Genomic DNA, 14,970 nt, shown 5'->3' with positions numbered 1-14,970 from the left:
TTGCCAAGACGTGGATGGACCTAGAGACTGTCATACAGAGTGAAATAAGTCAGAAAGAGAAAAACAAATATCGTATAATATTGCTTATATGTGGAATCTAGAAGAACGATACAGATGAATTTATTTGCAAAGCAGAAATAGAGACTTAGACATAGGGAATGAATGTATGGATTCCATGGGGGGAACGGGGGGTTGGGATGAATTGGGAGATTGGGATTGACATATACGCACTATTGATACTATGTATAAAATAGATAACTAATGAGAACCTACTGTACAGCACAGGGAACTCAGTGCTCTGTGGTGACCTAAATGGGAAGGAAATCTGAAAGAGAGGGGTTATGTGTATACATATAGCTGATTCACTTTGCTGTACAGCAGAAACTAACACAATGTTGTAAAGCAACTATACTCCAATGGAAATTAATTAAAAGTTTTCTTAATCATCTTAACATACAAATAGGATATCATGAGCACATAATACACCCTATGAGCTAATTTTTGTTATGTTATATCCTTGGTAGAAGTCCTACCAACTTTTTTTTTTTAGGTACAGAGATTTCCCATATACTTACTACAAGCAATGGCCCTGCACTGATAACATCATTATCCCCCAAAGTCCACAGTTTACCTTAGGCTTCCCGCTTGGTGTGGTACCTTCTGTTGTTTTTGTCAGTTGGATAAAGACATGTATTCACCTTTGTAGCAGCATACAAATTGGTTTCACTACCTTGAAAATCCATGCTTTGTCTATTCATCCCTCCACCTCTAAGCCTGGCAACCACTCATCTTTTGTCTCCATAGTTTTACCTTTTCCAGAATGTCAAATAGATGGAGTCATACAGGATTTAGATTTTCAGATTGACTTCTTTCACTTTTTGATATGTATTTATGATTCCTTCATGTCTATTCATGTTGTGATAGCTCATCAATTTTTAGCACTGAATAATATTCCATTGTCTGGATGTAACACAGTTTGTTTATGTATTCACCTACTGAAGGACATCTTGGTTGCTTCCAAGTTTTGGCAATTATGAACAGAGCTGCTATAAACATTGTGTGTACATTTTCAGTTCCTTTAGGTAAATACCAAAGAGCACAATTGCTGGATCATATGGAAGATTATGCTTAATTTTGTAAGAAGCTGCAGAAGTCTTTTTCAAAGTGACTGTACAATTTTACATTCCCACCAGCAATAAATGAATGTCCTTGTTGAACCATATCCTCAACAGCATTTGGTGTTGTCAGATTGGGATTGACATATATACAGTAATATGTATAAAATGGATAACTAATAAGAACCTGCTGTATAAAAAAATAAACAAAATAAAATTGAAAAATTCAAAAAAAAAGTGTTTTGGACTTTGGCCATTCTAATAGGTATAGTATATCATTGTTGTTTTAATTTGCAGTTTCCTAATAACATATGATGTTGAGCATCTTATTATATGCTCATTTGCCATATCTTTTTGCTGAAGTGTCAGTTTTGAACGTTTTGCCCATTTTAAATTAGGTGCTTATTTTCTTACTGAGTTCTAGAAGTTTTGTGTATATTTTGGGTAATTATTTATCAGATATGTCTTTGCAAATATTTTCTCCAAGTCTGTGGCTTGATATATAGTCTTGCACTGTGCATTTTGGTCTATAATCCATTTTGAGTTAATTTTTGTGAATGGTGTGAGGTCTGTGTCTAGTTTCTTTATTTTTTCTTTAGTTTTTATTTATTTATTTATTTATTTATTTATTTATTTATTTATATGTGGATATTCAGTTGTTCTAGCACCATTTGTTGAAAATATTATCTTTGCTCCATTGTATTACCTTTGCTCCTTTGGCAAAGATCAGTTGACTATATTTCTGTCGGTCTACTTCTGGGTTCTCTCTTCTGTTCCATTGGTTTATTTGTGTATTCTTTTGCCAATACCACACTTTCTTGATTACTGTAGTTTTAGTAAGTTTTGACATTGAGTAGTGTCAGTCCTCCAACTTTGTTCTTCCTCAATATTGTGTTGGCTATTCTGGGTCTTTTGCCTCTGCATATAAACTTTAGAATCAGTTTATAAATTTCTACAAAATAATTTTCTGGGATTTTGATTTGGATTATGTTTAATCTGTAGATCAATTTGAGAAGAACTGATTTGACAGTATTGAATATTCCTATTTATGAACATGTACTACCTCTCCATTTATTGAGTTGTTCAATTTCTTTCATCAGAATTTTGTATTTTCTTCATATACATCTTGTGCATATTTTGTTAGTTTATACCTAGGTATTTGATTTTTTGGTATGCTAATTAAAATGGTATTATGTATGTAATTTCAAATTCTACCTATTCATTCTTGGCATGTAGGAAGGCAATTGATTTTTGTTTATTAACTTTGTATCCTGCAACCTTGCTACAATTACTTATTACTTCCAGAAGATTTTGTTTGTTTGTTTGTTTTGTTTCTTCCAGATTTTCTACATAGACAGTCATGTCATCTGTGAACAAAGACAGTAAGTTTATTTCTTCTTTGCCACTCTCTACATTTTTATTTCCTTTTCTTGACCTGTTGTATTAGCTGGAACTTTTGGCACAGTGTTGAAAAGGAGTGGTGAGAGGAAACTTCCTTGCCTTTTCCCTAATCTTAGTGTGGGAAACTTTGAGTTTCTCACTATGAAGTATGTTAGGTTTAGACTTTTGTAGATTTTTTTTATCAAGTTGATGATATCCCCTCTAATCCTAGTTTCCTGGCAGTTCCTATTATGAATGAGTATTGGAGCCTCCTCCCCCACCAAATTTAACTTTATAAATAATAACTCACTTAACAGGTTACTTCACTACATGCTAATGCAATTTTTGTTTTGTCAAAAGAATACAGAAGAAGTAACATTATTTTAAGCTAACTCTATCATGGGTTTGTTGGTGAGATTTTACGAAATGTTGGCTAATATCTACCCTGACGTTATATTAGGGTAAACTACTGTGGGAAACAGAATAATGCCTCTACTCCCAAAAATGCCCATGTCCTTATCCCTGGAACTGTGAATATGTTACCTTACATGGCAAGAAGATTTTTCTCATGTGATAAAGTTTAAAGATCTTGAGATGGAGAGATTATCTTGAATTACCTGGATGGGCCTAATATAATCACTAGGGTACTTATAAGAAGAATGCAGATAGTCAGAATTAGAGTAGAAAATGTGATAACACAAACAGAGGATACAGATATTAAACTGCTGCCTTCAAGGATGGAGGAAGGGGCTATGTACCAATGCATCCAAGTGACCTATAGAAGTTAGAACAGGCAAGGAAACAGTTTCCCCCCTACAGTCTCCAAAAGGAATACAGAACTGCTTACCACTTTGGCCTTTGGACCAACAGAACTATATCACAAAATAAATTAGTGTTGCTTTAAGTCATTAGATTTGTGATGTTTGTCATGGCAGGAATAGGAAATTTAAACTACCATTTTTCATTATACTATTGTGAGATGAGTTTGGGAAAACTGGTCATTTGTTTGACTTGGAGAAAATTTACATAATTTAAAGCAAATCCTGGCTGTTCTATCAGTTCATCACAGAGAATTGCTTTTTATTTAAAGAAATGCCCTCTTTTTTGTCATCTGTGCTTACTATAGGGCTTATCTGTTTATACAAAACTAAGTCTTGGTGTTACATGGCTGTATTCAACAAGCAGAATCGACTGTTACATCCAACCCAGTATTTATCAAAAGTTCAGCTGAGAAAATAAGTAAAACTATTGGGAAAAACACTTAATCTCTTTTCATTTGTGCTAAAAAGATACCAAGATTCAGTCCTATTAGCTGGTATTTGGGTTCCTATAACAGTATTGCTTTTTTCCACCCATATTCCAGTCTTCCTTTCCATTGTCTCATGAATAATTGTCCGTGTTTAATAAAGGCTCTGTTGAGTCATTCCTGAATGATGTTAGATCCTGGTGGATAAATTGTTTCTTTTATATTTTGTGGATGTTTTAGACATAAGATTTCCTTTTTGAGTAATCTTTTAAAAGCTTTAGAGACAAGCTTGCATTTAATTCATGGGAAGAAAACTATATCCAACTTTGAAATAGTCATTTTATCTTCATTATTAACTCTAGTTATTCTCATCCCTGTTTTTATATCTTGTAAATTATATTTAATTTATTAATTTTATCATATTTTATGAACTCTTCTTATAGGCCAGTTTAAAAGGTTTAGGTGCATAACTAATTAATCAGATAAAATTGGTGAAAATACATATTATCAAACCTATATTTTTAAAAGTTGGGTATAATGATGACAAAGTAACAGGATTCATTTGTATTGGTAAAATTTTCCAGCAACACAGTTGAGTTAATTACTCCCATTTTCTTAAGGAAGCATTATTTATTATAATTTCCTGTGAGTTTCTTTGAATAATTTTAGAATTTTCCTTGATTCCCTGGTATTCAGAGAGTTGAATGATCAATTTTTTTTGGAAACTTACTGAGTCCATTAATTATTATTATTATATATATATATATATATATATATATATTTTTTTTTTTTTTTTTAATTTATTTATTTATGGCTGTGTTGGGTCCTCGCTTCTGTGTGAGGGCTTTCTCCAATTGCGGCAAGCGGGGGCCACTCCTCATCGCGGTGCGTGGGCCTCTCACCGTCGCGGCCTCTCCTGTTGCGGAGCACAGGCTCAGCAATTGTGGCTCACGGGCCCAGTTGCTCCGCGGCACGTGGGATCCTCCCAGACCAGGGCTCGAACCCCTGTCCCCTGCACTAGCAGGCAGACTCTCAACCACTGCGCCACCAGGGAAGCCCTATTTTGTATTTTGATTTCACTTGTTCTGTTTTACTGAAACATTTTTGTTTTAAAATAAAATTTGAGCTTATGAAGGCAAAAGCTATTTCTATTTATTTCATTTTTTTTTAGTCTTTCATTATGACTTTCTTGCTTACATTTTTGTTGCTTTCTCTGGGGGTTAGCACAATTAATAAGCCAAGTTAGGAGAAAAGAATTTGCTCTGAACATTCTTAGTATAAAAGGCTTAATATAGGAATTAAAAGTTAGATGACTATCAGAAAAGCTGAGGACAGAGTAAAAGTCAAGAGAGCTTCTGAAAAGTTCAGAAAGTTGCCAACCAAGATCAAGGAAGCACATATGGAAGTTCTCCCTTGAGATAACAAATTAAGGATGTCAGAATCACACCGTAAACTGCTCAGAGTCTCCCTATTACTCAACCACTCCCTAACTTGAATATAACAAATACATGCAGCTGTGAATCCAATTTGCATCCTGATTTATCCACATGGAGAATCAAACTTTAGAGTTTCTGTTCAGCAGTCTCAACCATCAAGTTGTGTGTGTGTGTGTGTGTGTGTGTGTGTGTGTGTGTGTGTAGAGGGAGAGAGGGATGGGGGAAGGAGAGAGAGAGAGAAATAAGCTATTTTTAAAAATTGGCTCATGCAATTGTGAAAGCTTGGAAAGTCCAAAATGTGCAAGATGGGTCAGCAGACTGGAGATGAGGGAAGAGTGGAACTTCAAGTCCAAAGGCAGTGTACTGGCAGAATTTCTTCTTCCTTAAAAGAGGCTAGTCTTTGTGCTATTAAGGTCTTGAATTCGTCGGATGAACCCCACCCACATTATGGAGGTCACTCTGATTTTCTGTAAGTTCACCAATATAAATGTTAATCTCATCCGAAAAATTCACCTTCACAGAAACATCCAGAACAAAGTTTGACCAAATATCTGGGCATCATGACTCAGCCAAGTTGACACATAAAACTAACCATCACAGCCATACTACAAGCTTTCAGTTTCTTTGTTTATTTCTTGTTCTCAGAACTTAAAACCATGAGTTTAATGCTTTATTTATCCAAGTTTTCCAGGGTGTTAAGGAGTCATCTCATATTATAACCTCTTTGTTTTATTTTCATCCATAAAATTCTGTTATTACTAAAATGTGCTACAATCTCAAATCTCACTCTTCTTTAGGCCCTTGAATACATGCAAATAGAATTTATGTAACTATTTTGGCCCTTGTGTACCAGGACCTCATTTAATATTGGTAATGAAATCATTACTACCTTTTATTTCTAATCAGATCGAAGAACTTATTCCAGATCCCCATGTTTAAGGTTCTATTCTTTTGAGACCACTTTCAGTATCTTAAATTGAATTTATACAGTAAAATGTATGCCAGTTAATATATTCTGAGTATAAAATATTTAATATAGGAATTATGGACTTACATAATAATGGCAGAGCTGAATAGTGAAGGGCAGGGATGCAGGTGCTAGAAGTCAGAGAAGCCAAGTCTGAAGATCTGATCCTACAACACTAAGGAGTGTATTTCTCTCAGTCTCCCAACAAAGCTGTTGCAGTCTTCAGGAATTAATGCCTAACTATACAGGAAATGTGTTTTGAAGAAATATAAATGCAAGATTCTCTTCTGCAGTTCAGAAGAGACCTTTGAGAGGGATGACAGTGATGCCAAGTTTATAACAGTCACTCGCACAAATGTCTAACATGTGGGAGGAAATCAGAAAATATGTATTTAGTTAAATTGATTTGTTCCATTACTGCAGGTGCTATGATGCAACATTTAAAACTGTCTGGTTTGCTCAATAAAATGGAATAGTCAACTAATTATTTCTGCTATCATACACATAACCATGTCATTCACTGATCATGGTATGTGGTATTTGTCAACAAAACATTTTTTTAATAGCACTACTCTAAGAATAAAAGTTTACCTCCTATGTTTGATTCTTGGTGTAATGTATTTCTCTGAGAACTCAGTTATCTTTGAAGGGGAATCCTCCTAACAAAATGTTTAGTACCAAAGACCAAAAATCTCACTGTGTTATCATTAAAAGCCAAATAGCCATACCAAAGTATCTACCTTACAAATGGCCCATTTCTTTTGAACAAATTGACCAATTCAAAAGAAATTCCTTCCTCCCTCCCTCCCTCCCTCCCTCCCTCCCTCCGTCCCTCCGTCCCTCCCTCCCTCCTTCCTTCCTTCCCTCCCTCCCTCCCTCCCTCCTTCCTTCCTTCCCTCCCTCCCTCCCTCCCTCCCTCCTTCCTTCCTTTCCTCCCTCCCTCCGTCCCTCCCTTCCTTCCTTCCTTCCCTCCTTCCTTCCACCTAATTTAATCATTTCCCCTTTAGCCCTTCCTTCCTTCCTTCCCTCCTTCCTTCCACCTAATTTAATCATTTCCCCTTTAGCCCATTAGCCCAGCATGTGAATGTAATGAATAAGTTCTGGGCTTATCAGCTAGTGCTCAAAACAAAGCACATTAGTTCTTAAGAATCAAGTCATTCCTCTGATCAAAAAGTTTAGCGTATTACCATGTTAGAATGCTTTCCAGATTCCTAGAGAATCTTAACACATTCATCATGATCCTACATAATCTTGCCATTGCCTGTGTCCGGAACCTAATTTTCTTCCACTGGTTTTATTAATATACTTCAGCCATACCAGCTTGCTTTCTCTTCCTCAAAATTGCCAAGCTCATTGCTGTCTCAGACCTTGGCATACGCTGCTTTCTCTGTGTGGAATTAATGCCCTTGGAACTGACCATGTCTGACTTTGCGTAATCATTCGGATCTCAGCTCAAATAGACAATTTTCAGAGAGGCTCTTCCTGACACATATATCTTGCCTCTTCCCAGTAATTCCCTCTAGATCAGTCCCTTGTTTTATATCTCTACTACCATTTATATCTGAAATTATCTCAATTATTTAACGTTTATGGTCGCTTCTTCTCTATTAAATATCAGGGATGCAGTTTGTTTAGTGTTGCTTTCTTGATGCCTGGATCAGTTTCTAGAGCTATCTGTGTGTATTTGTGTGTGTGGTTATCTACATATACACAGAATAAAAATAGATGTAATTAATCAATTAAATCTCTGTATCTTAACTCTTTTCACATAAAACTGAAGACCCACTGGAGACTTTTTTAATTTGGCAAAATCTCTGTCAGATTCTGGAAGCCACCCAAAGAAGACATACTATCTAGCCAAAAGCAGTGTGCTTGCTTTTAAATGTAACAAGGGAAACCCCAGTACCTAGATATTTCTTCCAGCTGTATTACAGATGCTGGCCTTTTTGATGTAGAATTTTTGGAACTGCTATAGTCTACAGATGCTCAAATTGCTTAGTGAATCTCCATCTTTGTACTTCTGGTAAATGGCTCCAGTTTCCCAAATCTGGCCTATAGCCTTTTGTTGACTAAGCCAGCTGTCTGACTCATGACCACTGCTATTTCTCTCCCAGAGGCCACTTCTCACTTCTCTGAAGCACACCTTCTGATTTCTGTGGGATTGTTTCTCCTCAGTTGCTTGTTTTCCTAATGTCTTTGACCCAAATGTGAACATACAAATGCCTATTAATTGCCCACAAGGACAGTGGCTGCACCTTCAGTGGTACTTTAATTAAAGTCAGGGATGGCCCAAGGGAAACAGATGAATATAGAGACACATTTACAAATGCTATTAGGTGGAGCTTCTCTAATAGCCCATAGACCCACAGACCCAGAGACCACTGCTGATCTCTGTCAGCCTAGGAAGATGCCTCCCTGCCCGTTCCCAAGACCATGCTATGTGACAGCATCCGGCTTTCCTTCTCCTCACAGAAGTATCTTTGAATATGCCTAGGAAATTACTGGAGCAAACTTTTTTTTTAAAGGTGTTTTTGAGGTCTAATTGACATGCAACAAACAACACATTTAAAGTACAATTTGATGAATTTTGACATATCTAGACTCCCCTGAATCAAGCATAATCAGCATAATCAAGATTTCTTTGACTCATGAGTTATTTAGAAGTTTATTTAAACTTTAGATAGTTGGGGATTTCTCAGTTTTTCTATTATGGATATCTGATTTATTTCTGTTGTGATCAGAGAATATGTATTACTTGAATCATTTTAAATTTATTGAGACTTTTTTTATGGCCCGTATATAGTCTATTTTGGTTAATTATCCATGTGATCTTGAAAAGAATTTATATTCTAATGTTGCTGGAAGAATTACATCAATTTAGTTGATAATATCTTTTAAGTCTTCTGTATACCTAGAAATTTTCTGTAGGAGATGAACGTTTTACTACAGTCGTAAAAATGTCAATTATGGACAGATCTTAAAGATCTACCAGATTTTATTTCATATTGTCTGAAAATCTGCATTTAGGAACCTAAGTATGATTGGTTAATTGATTATCATTATAAAACAGCTCTCTGAACCCCAGTATGATTTTTTTAAACATTTTTATTGGATTATAATTGCTTTACAATGGTGTGTTAGTTTCCACTTTATAACAAAGTAAATCAGCTATACATATACATATATCCCCATATCTCCTCCCTCTTGCGTCTCCCTCCCGCCCTCCCTATCCCACCCCTCTAGTGGACACAAAGCACTGAGCTGATCTCCCTGTGCTATGTGGCTGCTTCCCACTAGCTATCAATTTTACATTTGGTAGTGTATATATGTCCATGCCACTCTCTCACTTTGTCCCAGCTTATCCTTCCCCCTCCCCGTGTCTTCAAGTCCATTCTCTATGTCTGCGTCTTTATTCCTGTCCTGCCCCTAGGTTCTTCATAACCTTTTTTTTTTTTTTTAGATTCCATATATATATGTTAGCATACGGTATTTGTTTTTCTCTTTCTGACTTACTTCACTCTGTATGACAGACTCTAGGACCATCCACCTCACTACAGATAACTCAATTTCGTTTCTTTTTATGGCTGAGTAATATTCCATTGTATATATGTGCCACATCTTCTTTCGCCATTCATCTGTTGATGGACACTTAGGTTGTTGCCATGTCCTGGCTACTGTAAATAGTGCTGCAATGAACACTGTGGTACATGACTCTTTTTGAATTATGGTTTTCTCATGGTATAGCCCAGTAGTGGGATTGCTGGGTCATATGGTAGTTCTGTTTTGAGTTTTTTAAGGAACCTCCATACTGTTCTCCATAGTGGCTGTATCAGTGTACATTCCCACCAACAGTGAAAGAGGGTTCCCTTTTCTCCACACCCTCTCCAGCATTTATTGTTTGTAGACTTTTTGATGATGGCCATTCTGAGAGGTGTGAGGTGATACCTAATTGTAGTTTTGATTTGCATTTCTCTAATGATTTGTGATGTTGAGCATTCTTTCATGTGTTTGTTGGCAATGTGTATATCTTCTTTGGAGAAATGTCTGTTTAGGTCTTCTGCCCATTTTTGGATTGGGTTTTTTGTTTTTTTGATATTGAGCTGCATGAGCTGCTTGTAAATTTTGGAGATAAATCCATTGTCAGTAGCTTCATTTGCAAATATTTTCTCCCATTCTGAGAGTTGTCCTTTCATCTTATTTATGGTTTCCTTTGCTATGCAAAAGCTTTTACGTTTCATTTGGTCCCATTTGTTTTTCTTTTTTTTAACATTTCTCTAGGAGGTGGGTCAAAAACGATCTTGCTGTGATTTATGTCATAGAGTGTTCTGCCTATGTTTTCCTCTAAGAGTTTGATAGTGTCTGGCCTTACATTTAGGTCTTTAATCTATTTTGAGTTTATTTTTGTGTATGGTGTTAGGGAGTGTTCTAATTTCATTCTCTTACATGTAGCTGTTCAGTTTTCCCAGCACCACTTATTGAAGAGGCTGTCTTTTCTCCATTGTATATTCTTGCCTCCTTTATCAAAAATAAGGTGACCATATGTGTATGGGTTTATCTCTGGGGTTTCTATCCTGTACCATTGATCTATAGTTCTGTTTTTGTGCCAGTACCATACTGTCTTGATTACTGTAGCTTTGTAGTATATTCTGAAGTCAGGGAGCCTGATTCCTCCAGCTCCATTTTTTCTTTCTCAAGATTGCTTTGGCTATTTGGGATCTTTTGTGTTTCCATACAAATTGTGAAATTTTTTGTTCTAGTTCTATAAAAAATGCCATTGTTAGTTTGATAGGGATTGCACTGAATCTGTAGATTGCTTTGGGTAGTATAGTCATTTTCACAATGTTGATTCTTCCAATCCAAGAACATGATATCTCTCTCCATCTGTTCGTATCATCTTTAGTTTCTTTCGTCAGTGTCTTACAGTTTTCTGCATACAGGTCTTTTGTCTCCTTAGGTAGGTTTATTCCTAGGTATTTTTTTTATTCTTTTTGTTACAATTGTAAATGGGAGTGCTTCCTTAATTTCTCTTTCAGATTTTTCATCATTAGTGTATAAGAATGCAAGAGATTTTTGTGCATTAATTTTGTATCCTGCAACTTTACCAGATTCATGGATTAGCTCTAGTAGTCTTCTGGTGGAGTCTTTAGGATTCTTTATGTATAGTATCATGTCATCTGCAAAAAGTGACAGCTTTACTTCTTCCTTTCCGATTTGGATTCTTTTCTTTCTTTTTTTCTCTGATTGTTGTGGCTAAAACTTCCAAAACTATGTTGAATAATAATGGTAAGAATGAGCAACCTTGTCTTCTTCCTGATCTTAGTGGAAATGGTTTCAGTTTTTCACCATTGAGAATGATGTTTGCTGTGGGTTTGTCATATATGGCCTTTATTATGTTGAGGTAGGTTCCGTCTATGCCTTCTTTCTGGAGGGTTTTTATCATAAATGGATGTTGAATTTAGTCAAAAGCTTTTTCTGCATCTATTGAGATGATCATATGGTTTTTCTCCTTCACTTTGTTAATACGGTGTGTCACATTGTTTGATTTGCATATTGGAGAATCCTTGCATTCCTGGGATAAACCCCACTTGAACATGGTGTATGATCCTTTTAATATTATGTTGGATTCTGTTTGCTAGTATTTTGTTGAGGATTTTTGCATCTATGTTCATCAGTGATATTGGCCTGTAGTTTCTTTCTTTGTGACATCTTTGTCTGGTTTTTGTATCCGGGTGATGGTGGCCTCATAGAATGAGTTTGGGTGTGTTCCTCCCTCTGCTATATTTTGGAAGCGTTTGAGAAGGATAGGTGTTAGCTCTTCCCTAAATGTTTGATAGAATTCACCTGTGATGCCATTTGATCCTGGGCTTTTGTTTGTTGGAAGATTTTTAATCACAGTTTCAATTTCAGTGCTTGTGATTAGTTTGTTTATATTTTCTATTTCTTCCTGGTTCAGTCTCGGAAGGTTGTGCTTTTCTAAGAATTTGTCCATTACTTACAGCTTGTCCATTTTATTGGCATATAGTTGCTTGTAGTAATCTCTCATGATCCTTTGTATTTCTCCCGTGTCAGTTGTTACTTCTCCTTTTTCCTTTCTAATTATGTTGATTTGAGTCTTCTCCCTTTTTTTCTTGTTGAGTCTGGCTAATGGTTTATCAGTTTTGTTTATCTTCTCAAGAATCAGCTTTTTGTTTTATTGATCTTTGCTATTTGCTATTGTTTCCTTCATTTCTTTTTCATTTATTTCTGATCTGATCTTTATGATTTCTTTCCTTCTGACTTTTGAGGGTTTTTTGTTCTTTGTTCTCTAATTGCTTTAGGTTAGGTTGTTTATTTGAGATGTTTCTTGTTTCTTGAGGTAGTACTGTATTGCTATAAACGTCCCTCTTAGAACTGCTTTTGCCGCATCCCATAGGTTTTGGGTCGTCGTGTTTTCATTGTCATTTGTTTCTAGGTATTTTTTTGTTTCCTCTCTGATTTCTTCAGTGATCTCTTGGTTATTAAGTGTGTATTGTTTAGCCTCCATGTGTTTGTATTTTTCATAGATTTTTTTCCTGTAATTCATATCCAGTCTCATAGTGTTGTGGTCAGAAAAGATACTTGATATGAGTTCAATTTTCAGAAATTTACCAAGGCTTGATTTGTGATCCAAGATATGATCTATCCTGAAGAATGTTCCATGAGCACTTGAGAAGAAAGTGTATTCTGTTGTTTTTGGATGGAATGTCCTATAAATATCAATTAAGTTTATCATGTTTAATGTATCATTTAAAGCTTGTGTTTCCTTATTTATTTTCATTATGGATGATCTGTCCATTGGTGAAAGTGGCGTGTTAAAGTCCCCTACTGTAATTGTGTTACTGTCAATTTCCCCTTTTATGGCTATTAGCATTTGCCTTATGTATTGAGGTGCTCCTTTGTTGGGTACATAAATATTTACAATTGTTATATGTTCTTCTTGGATTGATCCCTTGATCATTATGTAGTGTGCTTTGTTGCCTCTTGTAATAGTCTTTATTTTAAAGTCTGTTTTGTCTGATATGAGAATTGCTACTCCAGCTTTTTTAAAATTTCCATTTGCATGGAATATCTTTTTGCCTCCCCTCACTTTCAGTCTGTATGTGTCCCTAACTCTGAATTGGGTCTCTGGTAGGCAGCATATATACAGGTCTTTTTTTGTGTGTCCATTCAGCCAGTCTGTGTCTTTTGCTTGGAGCATTTAATCCATTTATATATAAGGTAGTTATCAATATGTGTGTTCCTATTACCATTTTCTTAATTGTTTTGGATTTGTTATTGTAGGTCTTTTCCTTCTCTTGTGTTTCCTGACTAGAGAAGTTCCTTTAGCATTTGTTGTAAAGCTTGTTTGGTAGTGCTGAATTCTCTTAGCTTTTGCTTGTCTGTAAAGGTTTTAATTTCTCCGTTAAAATCTGAATGAGATCCTTGCTGCGTAGAGTTATCTTGTTGTAGGTTTTTGCCTTTCATCACTTTAAATATGTCCTGCCACTGCCTTCTGGCTTGCAGAATTTCTGCTGAAAGTTCAGCTGTTAACCTTATGCGGATTCCCTTTTATGTTATTTGTTATTTTTCCCTTTCTGCTTTTAATATTTTTTCTTTGTATTTAATTTTTGATAGTTTGATTAATATGTGTCTTGGCGTATTTCTCCTTGGATTTATCCTGTATGAGACTCTCTGTGCTTCCTGGACTTGATTAACTATTTCCTTTCCCATATTAGGGAAGTTTTCTACTATAATCTCTTCAAATATTTTCTCAGCCCGTTTCTTTTTCTCTTCTTCTTCTGGGACCCCTATAATTCGAATGTTGGTTTGTTTTTGTTGTCCCAGACGTCTCTGAGACTGTCCTCAAGTCTTTTCATTCTTTTTTCTTCATTCTGCTGTGTGGTAGTTATTTCCACTGTTTTATCTTCCAGGTCACTTATCCATTCTTCTGCCTCAGTTATTCTGCTATTGATTCCTTCTAGAGAATTTCTAATTTCATTTATTGTGTTGTTCATCATTGTTCGTTTGGTCTTTAATTCTTCTAGGTTCTTGTTAAACGTTTCTTGTATTTTCTCCATTGTAGTTCCAAGATTTTGGATCATCTTTACTATCATTACTCTGAATTCTTTTTCAGGTAGACTGCCTATTTCCTCTTCATTTGTTTGGTCTGGTGGGTTTTTACCTTGCTCCTTCATCTGCTGCGTATTTCTCTGTCTTCTCATTTTGCTTAACTTACTGTGTTTGGGGTCTCCATTTTGCAGGCTCCAGGTTTGTAGTTCCCGTTGTTTTTGATGTCTGCTCCCAGTGGGTAAGGTTGGTTCACTGGGTTGTGTAGGCTTCCTGGTGGAGGGGACTGGTGCCTGTGTTCTGATGGATGAGGCTGGATATTGTCTTTCTGGGGGGCAGGACCACATCCGGTGGTGTGTTTTGGGGTGTCTGTGACCTTATTATGATTTTAGGCAGCTACTCTGCTACTGGGTGTGGTTGTGTTCCTGTCTTGATGTTTGTTTGGCATAGTGTGTCCACCACTGTAGCTTTCCAGTCGTTGAGAGGAGCTGGGTCTTAGCATTGAAATCGAGATGTCTGGGAGTACTTTCGCCGTTTGATATTACATGGAGCTGGGAGGTCTCTGGTTGACCAATGTCCTGAACTCAGCTCTCCCACCTCAGAGGAACAGGCCTGACACCCAGCTGGAGCACCAAGACCCTGTCAGCCACACCACTCAGAAGAAAAGGGAGGAAAAAAAGAAGGAAAGAAAGAAAAAAATAATAAAATTATTAAAATAAAAATAAGAAATAATTATTAAGAATTAAAAAAAATTAAAAAGTA

This window comes from Balaenoptera ricei, chromosome 5 (genome assembly GCF_028023285.1).
Source record: "Balaenoptera ricei isolate mBalRic1 chromosome 5, mBalRic1.hap2, whole genome shotgun sequence".
Lineage (NCBI taxonomy): Eukaryota > Metazoa > Chordata > Mammalia > Artiodactyla > Balaenopteridae > Balaenoptera > Balaenoptera ricei.
Note: the sequence above shows the minus strand (reverse complement) of the source record.